Here is a 9223-nt window from a genome sequence, read left to right as displayed (position 1 = left end):
TACAATTGTTCAAGGAATTTTCTTATAATCCTTTTTGTTTCTGTAGTACTGTGCCAACTTTCATTTATGGCTAAGTTATTTGTATCTCTTTTTTTTCTTAGTCCAGCTGAAGTTTTATAAATTTTGTTATCTTTTAAAAAAACGGACTTTTAGTTTGTTGATTTGCTCTATTGTTTTATATTTTCTATTTTATTTATCTCTGCTCTAATCTTATTATTTTCTTCCTTCTGCTAACTTTGAGTTTAGTTTACTCTTCCTTTTCTAGTTCGTTAAGGTCCTTTTATTTTATTGGTTTGAGATTTTTCTTCTTTCTAAAGTAAAGGCACGGACTGCTGTATATTTCCCTCAGTGAGCACTACTTTTGCCGCATCCCGTAAATTGGCATGTTGTGTTTTTACTTTCACACGTTTCCTTCTTTCGAAAAGCATGTGTACCTGGAGTTTGTTGTACATGGTTTGTGGCAGGATCCATTATTTGAATGGTGCTTTCTCTTCCCGCTTACCTGCTCTGCTACCTCAGTTATGTACCGAAATTCTCTGGATGGTCGGCTGTGTCCCACAGTTCTGTTTTAGAAAAGGTCTTTGCAAATAAGCACTTAAGAAGTGGGCTTGAATTACGCAGAGGCCGACCTGTAGTAACTGCCACTGACTGAGTGTTTGTGTCCCCCGAGAATTCACGTGTGGAAATCCTCCCCCGCCAGGTGCTGGGCTAGGAGGTGGGTGTTTGCGAGGATGTTTGGTCATGTGGGCAGGACCCTTGTGACTGGGATGAGTGCCCTGTAGGCGTTCCACGAGAGCCCGTTCACCCTGCCCACCAAGTGAGGACACACAACAGGGGCCACTTGTGAGGAACAGGCTCTCACCGGGCACCAAATCTGCGGGGACCTTGACCTTCGGCGTCCAGCCTCCTGCGCTGTTGTTCACGGACCACCTGGTCCGGGTGTTGGCAGCATTTTGTCACAGCGGCCTGAACCGACCAAGACAGCCACCAACTCTAACCAGTGCTTCAGTTTATCAGTTCTGGTGAAACTTGTGGTTTCCAGGCGAGGGCTTCTCGGGGATGGTTTCTCCGTCTCTGCCTCTGCCTAGAGCCCCGCCTGCCCAGGTTTTGTTCCTCATCCACTGTCGTTCCCAAAGACAGTGGCCCTCACTCCGGGGCCCCCGCTTCCTTCTCTCCATGGGGCGGTCCCGGGAGGCTGAGCGCAGGGAGGCCTGGGACCACCCGACCTGGAAGAGGCCAGGTGTCCATGGTGCCCGACGTTGTCCTTCCCTGCATGGTGGTGCACACCTGTAGTCCCAGCTACTTGGGAGGCTAAGGAGGGAGGGTCACCTGAGCCCAGGAGTTGGGGGCTGCAGTGAACAAAAGAAAGAGGGATAAGGCTTTTGGTCAACACATGTGTGTACGACCACGAGTTACAGTGGAGGGAATCAGAGTGTCCGACTGTCCCATGTGGGGCGAGTGCGAAACCCCAGGCCCCTCCAGAACCGCACGTCAGTGAGTGACTGCGGCGAGCTCGCAAGATGTGGGAAGTGCTTGGTGTGCGATAAATAAGAAAAAGAGCTCAGAAACACGAACCCTAAAAGTGGACAGGGGAAAAGTAAACCCAAGGAAGGGGAGAGGAGTGGCGTATCACATCTTCACACGTGAGTATGCTTTGAAAACCTGTTCTTTTTTCTCTCCTTTTTTAGAGACAGGGTCTCACTCTGTTGTCCAGGCTGAAGTGCAGTGACATGATCACAGCTCACTGCAGCCTTGAACATCTGGGCTCAAGCAATCTTCCTGCCTCAACCTCCTGAATAGCTGGGACCACAGGTGCACACCGCCACACCTGGCTAATTTTTCTTATTTTTTGCAAAGACAGGTTCTTGCTGTGTTGCCCAGGCTGGTCTCGAACTCTGGCCTCAAGCAATCCTCCCCCTCGGCCTTCCAGAGTGCTGGGGTTACAGGCCACTGCGCCTGCCCTGTTCTTCTACTTCTGTATCTTTGAAATCCCTGTAAGGTTATTATATTGGGAGAAACAGAGTTTATTTAGCAAAACAGAAAGTGACCCTGTGTGTTTTCCCAGACATGTGGCAGGCCCTGCAATGAGCACTAATTGAGTCCTTGTTCCTGCTCTGCTTGGGCCTTGGGGAGTCCTTGCACCAACTTTTAATGAGCTCCCAATTAGAGGCAACAGGTACCTGTGCTATGGTGGCCCCGAGGTGGCCCTGGAGCCCCCAGGGCAGCGTGACACTCAGGGGCCCCAGTGTGGCTGGCCAGGGTCCATGTACCTGGAAACTGCGGCCAGGCGCCCTGTCCCTGGGGCCTCGTCAGAACTGCTTTGCCAGCGCTGCCCCCAAGTGCTGGTGGGGGAAACGGCTGAGGGCAGGGGGCACAGCCCACCACCTCCCAGGGCGCCCACCCCAGCAGCTGGGTCCCTGCCACCAAGGCCCAGACCCCACGTGACTAACGGCACACAGCCCCACCGGTGGGTGCGAGCCCAGCGCTGGCTCTAGTCACCCCCCGGTGAGCCCACAGGTGTGGCCCTCAGGTCCCCACAAGGTCAATGCTTGGGGAGCTCAGAGAGCCCAGCCTCCCAAAGCCACACAGCTGACAACAGCAGCACCTCCCTGGGTCACAGCTTCCACCTGTCCCCACTGGCTGGGGGTCCCCACCTCCAATGAGTGGCCTGGGTTGAGGACCAGGCAGGAGCCGCTGTTTCTGGAAGGCTTTGGGGAGGTCAAGATTGTGGGCAGCCTGCAGTTTTCCTCTTGCCCTGCCTGGGCATTGCAGGGGAAAGTGAGGCACAGAACATCTGCCAACAGTGCCCAGGATGCAGTGTGCAGCCAGGCCATGCCTTGGGCTGCCTGGGCCCTGCTGCTCCCCCCCAGGCAGGGCGTGGCCTCAGGAGACAGGCCTGCGAGAGGTGAGAAGTCAGGCACGGCCTGAGGGCAGGAGGCCACACTCGGGCTGGCTGGGGGCCACCTGGAACCACCCTCAGGGCCCTTCCCAGCCCCTAGGGCCAGGCTCTTGCCAAGTGAGTAATTGGCAAGAAGGTCTTTGCAGGCCTGAGCCCAGGGGAGGTCGGGGTGGAGGGCAGAAGTAACCCCGGCTTGGGGAGGGCCTCCTGCTGGGCACAGTGCCCACCCGTGCTCCCCCCGGGTGGACGTGGAGACCGCGGGCACAGCAGCTGCCAGGGTGGGGTTCCTCTGCTGCCACCTCTATCAGATGCTTTTGCTGCCTGCGCTGGGAGCCTGAGCGCCAGTGGCCCCAGGCCTGGGCTCCTGGCCAGCGCATCAGCAGATGGCCTTTGCCGCTCGATGAAGATGTTGCCGTCTGCCGAGGCCACAGCCCTGGAAGACAGCGGTGGTGGCAGGTGCTGCATGGCCACAGTGTGAGGCAAGGTGGGCGGCCAGTGGAGTGGAGCAACAGCAGGAGTGCTGACGGCTTCCTTCCCACGTGACGGGGCCAGGGCAGCCTCCATCCCTCACCCTGGGGTCTGCGCCAGGTGGGGCCATCACTGGCCTCTCTGAGTGACCAGAGCCGGCGTCACTGGGGTGCAGCCATCCTGTGGGCCCGCAGCCCAGGCTGTCCAGCGAGTGCTGCCCGCGCACTCCGAGGTGGTCCTGGAGCTCCTGCCCAGCCCTGGATGGTGGCTCCTCTTTTGCTCTGGCGGCTGAGGGCTGGACATTTGAGGCTTTTGGAATATTTCAGCGATCCTCCAAGGGTCAGGGAAACGTGGGCGCTGTGGGGGTGCAGACTTCACCCCCAAATGGACTCGCAGAGGCCGCTCCGAGCTCCGCTATTCGGACATCACGTGACGTCCTTCCCTGGGGCTGCCACGTTCTCCACGGAGACCAGCCTGGGTTTCACAGGGTGAGGCTGTCTGTGCAGCAGTGAAGACAGCTGAGAGTCTTCGCGACCATCCGCTCTGCGACTGCTGGGTAGTGAGCGAGCATAGCAGAGCCAGCCAGGGGCCAGCGTGGGTGCGTGGGTGCTTTATGACGACTGTGCAGACCTGCGCAGACCTCGGGCCCTGCCACAGGCCCAGCTACGGCCTCTTATTAATTTTATAATTATTAATTTTATAAGGGGCAGTTTCAGTTGGAGTCAGACTTCACGGAACCTCTGTTCCCAGTTGAGATGTATAGATGTAAAGTCAGAAATTCATATCAAATCTTAATTTTGACGTCTATGTTCGTGTGCTTCCTATTCTTTTTTCTGGTTCTGTGGACATTGTTAGTGCTGGGGCCCTGGGTCTCCGCGATGATCCAGATGATGCCAGGGGTCTGCTCTGAGTCCCCTCTGCGTGCCATGGCTGTCCGCTAAAGAAAAAAGTCAAGCTCTTAAGGAATTAAAGTCATTTTGTTCAAAAGTCTTACTGAGGGCTCCAGAGGAGGCCTCGGCCCAAGGGCAGCCCTCAGCGCGGTTCTGTCGGCCTCGCCTGGGGCTTCCGTGCACGGTTTGTGGACGGCAGAGGCTCAGTGCATGCAAATCACGCCCAGGCTTGACGTGGGAACACATCGGTCACACGGACAGAGGCACAAGCACCGACCCTGCCGGGCGCCGTCTCACCGAAGGAGAAGGCAGGGCCCAGGGTCTTATCCCCTAAGGAACGGGGCCACCATGCGGAGACCAGGGCCGTGTGCCCTGTCTGGGTTGTCTGCAAAGCAGGGGCTCGTGGCTCCATGAGGAGGGATCGTGGCCTCCTGGTGGGGTCGCTGACCCTGCCCAAGGCGCCTCGAGACTGAGGCCCCAGGTCTGAGGGTGCGGCCAGGTGGGGTGCAGTGGCATCTGCCGGCTGCTTCTGTGGCCCTGCCCGCCCTCAGTTCCTCAACCTGCCCTTCCACGAGGCAGGTGCCTCCACCTGCAAGGCCAGCGCGGGGCCCAGCCTCCTCCCTGAGCAGGTGCTGCCACAGGGGACCCCTGCAGGGAGCCACTCCTGGGTCTCTGCCCGTGACCGATTCCACGCCTGGGAACCTGCACAAGTGTCCCCACAGGCTTCTCCAGGCAGCTGCTGGCAGCGGCCCTGCCCACTCTGCTGCCGCCCTCGGCCAGGCTCACGTGGCAGCCCCTCCGGGGGCCCCACCCTTTGCCTCCTCCCTGGCCGGCTCCCCCAGGGGCTGGCAGTGCTGCAGGAGGAGTGCACTCTGTTCTCCACCCTGGTCCTGGGGGAAGCTTGCTCCTCGGCTGCCGGGAATAGCGTGAACCTCTTGGTGCCCAATCAAGCCTCCTGTTTACAAAGAGATTCCAGCCAACTTTGATGGGAGATGTTTTAAGAGCTGGGACCAGGGCGAGGCTGTCCCTGGGGTGTCATTATGCGGAAGGCAGGATAGCGTTAGGCAGCGTCTTTAGGGACGGTGGGCACTGTCCCGGTTGATGGCTTCAAATTCACTCCGGGGTTCAGCCCAGAGGAGTCAATTAATGTCAAACAGGCAATTAGGAGAGGCGCCCTCCAGGGCAGGGCGGTGCCACGGGAGTGGGATTGGCCCAGGCTCTTGCCCAGCCCAGGCCCAGGGGAGGGGCCTCTGGGCTTGGCAGTGCAATTTCCTGCCTCAGTGGAATTTTCCTGCACGAAGCAGGCTGCTTGCTCAGGCTGGCGGGGTCTGCGGTGGCACCAGAGTTCACCCTGGGATCGTCACACGACCAAGACGCCCAGACCCCAACTGCCCAGGACACCAGGGTTTCCCACACCTGTAACCTGGACACATCCCAGTCACGAAAAGGGACTGCCCCCGACCCCTACTTTGCAGTCACTGGTTTGCAGCTGTTCCTGCGTCCCTCATAATCTGCACTTTGCAGGGATTAGATGCTTGTTGTTCTGGTGTGTAAACCTTTTATTCAGCACAACACACACATAGAACAGTGCCCTGTCCTGTGTGTAATGATGAATCCACTGAACACACCACGGAGCAGCACCTGGATCAACAACCCGACACGGCCAGAGCCCAGGCCCCAGCGTTCCCTTCCGCCCACAGCCCAGGCGTGGCCCCGACCTGGGCCATGGGACATAGGTTTGTTTTGCCTGCTTTTGTTTTGATTTTTAATTCTTCACACAGAATGTGCTCTCTTGGGTCTGGCTACTGCTGTCGGCACGGCGTTTGCAGGTCCTCCGAGGTGTGGGTGGACGCTGATTCTCGCTGCCGGCTGCATCCGCGGCAGGAGCGGACCACGGTTTATCCGTGTCCACTGTGGATGGACATCTGCATTGTTTCCCCTGTCTGGCTACAGTTTTGCCTCCTCCGAGGGACGCTGTCCACGTGATTTCTACTCCCAGGGTTGCTGGCTGTCCTGCACGGGGCTCTTGCAAGTGGAAATACTCCTTTTGGCACAACCCACCCTTCAATCTACGGTCACTATATTGGTCACAGCAACCACTGTCACCACCAACTCACACCATCCGACAACTGCTGCTGTCTGCACGCTGCCTGTGCTCGGTGCCTGGGCAGAGGCTCTCTGGTGTGGACGGGCCCTGGTCACCGGTGAACTCTGCCAAGAACTCGAGGCAGCCTGGAAGGGGATCCTCCCCCAGCCGGATCCCACACGAGACTCGGTCCCAACCGACATCTGGCTGCAGCCTGAGACCCCGAGCAGAAGACCTGGCTCTGGGGACCTACGACAAAACCAACGTGTGCTGTTGTGGCCGGGCACGGTGGTTCACACCTGTAGTCCCAGCACTTTGGGAGGCTGAGGCAGGAGAATCACCTGAGGCCAGGAGTTTGAGCCCACACCCTGTATCTACGAAAAAGGAAATAAATGTGTGCTGTTCTAGTGCCACATGGCAATAGAAAACCAACACAGATGGTGAAGAGAAGTGTGGGATGTAAGACTGAAAATATTTTTAAGATGACAATTATCTACCAGGTTCCATGTGCTGGCATTAGGGGGTCTTCTCCAAGAGTAACCTGAGCTGTGTCGCCGGCAACTGTCCAGCCTGTGCCGGGCTGTCCACCTCCAGCAGTACCCGGAGCTGCCAGGGAGGGCACCGGTGCCTGGGGACGTCCCCAGAACTGGGTCGTGAGTTGTTCCTTCGTCTGCGGGGTGGGGAAAGCTCCCGTTAGGGAACGTGGCTTTTTAAGACTGGCACAGCCAGCACGCCGTCTGCTGACAGCTGGCGAGGACCGTGTCTGAGGCGGCCAGTCTGGTTCTCTGTTTCCGGGTGTGGGCGCTGCCAACCGCCTTTGCCCTGTGTGAAAGCAGCTCCCATCTGGCCCTGTGTCCCCGTGAGGTGTCTGTCCTCATTTCTCGAGGACAAGGCTGGAGGCTGATGGGACGAATGCTCCGGGCTGCAGGGTCCCTGGCGACCACCCTCACTGGGATACAGACCCCCGGGGGGGTGGTTGGGTGCCAGCATGGGCCGCTCTCCCGGTGGGGACGCCAGCCTTGCGGGTGTCCACGGACACCCGGGCAGAACCGCGTCAGCCCGTCTGGCTCCGGCTCTATCCCGGCAGCCCTGCGCGGCTGCAGCGGGAGTGTCTCCGTCGGGCCTCCGGGGTCTCCGCGCTGGGGTCTCCGCGCTGGGCCGCAGCCCCCACGGGCAGGCTCTCCCGCGTGCGGACACCGTGGCACACAGGGGCCGCTGCCAGCTGGGAGCAGTCTGAGAAGATGGGAGGAGAGATCCAGACACGCTCTTTATTTTGAAATATAAAATGCATATTAAAATACTTATGGCATGTAATTTTTATGAAGGGGACGGCCCAGAAACCACAATCCTGGGAAGGAGCAGAGCTCCGCGGTGTCTTGGCAGACCCCACCCCCACCCCCAATTCGAGACCCCTCCTCCCCGGAGGCACCAGCGTCCTGACCTGCGCGGTGATCGCTGCCTTGCGTGTTGTGGGTCACACCTGTGTGTGCCGCCTGCCGCTACAAACCACCCAGGCCCGAAGACTTGAAATGACAGCAGTTTAATAATTCCCAGGATTCCGCAGGTCGACTCGTGTTTCTCTGGGGGGATCTTGTCCGGCTGCCTCAGGCGGCCGCAGTCAGTGCTCTGCGATGGTCTGACTCGTGGGGGGCCGGGGGGCCAGACCCCCACCGTGTCTTCCGTTCAGGCCTCTTTGTGACCTGGTGGTCTCTGGGTCCTAACTGGGGGCCACAGCTTCAGCCAGGAGTCCCTCAATGTCACCTGCATGCATTTTATTGGTCAAAATAAACCAAAAGCCATGCTAGGGTCCGGGGGGCGAAGAGCTGGGCTGCCCCCTCGGTGGTATGAGAAGCAGCGTCACCCTGCGAAGGGGCTTTTGTGTGGGGACAGGACAAATGCTGTGACTGTATTTGGAAACCCGCAGCACCACCCACGTGGCAGCCCTGACCACGGAGGTCCGTTTTCTCGCTTTGAGCCCTCAGGAGTGGAATCAGCCCGCGCTCTGTCGCTTGCAGCCGTCCCTGGCGCTGCCTGAGCGGGGCCGTCCGTGAGCAGCGGCGCGCGCTCGCCGTCCTGGCTCTGCCTCGTCCGACGGGCGCAGGCGCCACCGCTTCCCTCCGCGCTGACGGTCGGGCCTCCGCGCGGGTGTGGCTGTCGCGGCAGCTGCCGCGCAAGGCTGGCGCCTGCCGTGCGCTCCTCCAGGGGGCGCTGCTGGGCCGGGCCCGGGGGCTCCACCTGCAGCAGGTGAAGCCCGGGCGGTTCCAGGTGCGTCCGCCGCCGGCGGGAGCAGCCCCCGCGTCCCCGTCCAGACCCGCTGACACGGCATTGCCGGTCTGTTCTGCTGTCGGCGCGCTGGCCGGGTGCTGGCACCGGCCGTGGCCTTCGGTCGCATCCCTCGATTCCTAGTTAAGTCGAGCACCGTACAGGTTTCTTGGCCTCTGGACACCCCTGGTCTTTTGTGAACTGTCATTTTTCCAATAGAGCATTCTTGATTTGTAGGAATTCTTCACAGATTCTTGTATAGTTATATATATGGCCTTTTGTGCATTATACGTGTGGCAGAAGAGGGACGTGGTGCCACCTGCCTCTGAAGGCCCCCGTCCCTGCTGCTGGGCGGAGAATGGGTGGGCGGGCTCCAGGTAGGGTCTGCGGCTGTGGCCGGGCTGGGGGTGTAGCCCGGTCAATCTTGTGGGCAGAGCCGGTAATGTGCTGGTGGATTGGATGTGGGTATGGAAAGCTCTGGGGTCAGCAGGATTTGGGGGGCTGGGGGAAGTCTGCCAATTCAGAGACGGAGCCGGAGGGGAGTCTGGAGCTGGGGCCTGGGCTGGAGGTGGGTGTTCAGGTGGGAGGCTGGAGCTGTTCTGTTCCAGTCCAATTTTG

The sequence above is a fragment of the Lemur catta genome, chromosome 14 (genome assembly GCF_020740605.2).
Source record: "Lemur catta isolate mLemCat1 chromosome 14, mLemCat1.pri, whole genome shotgun sequence".
Taxonomy (NCBI): Eukaryota; Metazoa; Chordata; class Mammalia; order Primates; family Lemuridae; genus Lemur; species Lemur catta.
The sequence above is the reverse complement of the archived record's forward strand: the minus strand, read 5'-3'. Positions refer to the sequence as shown.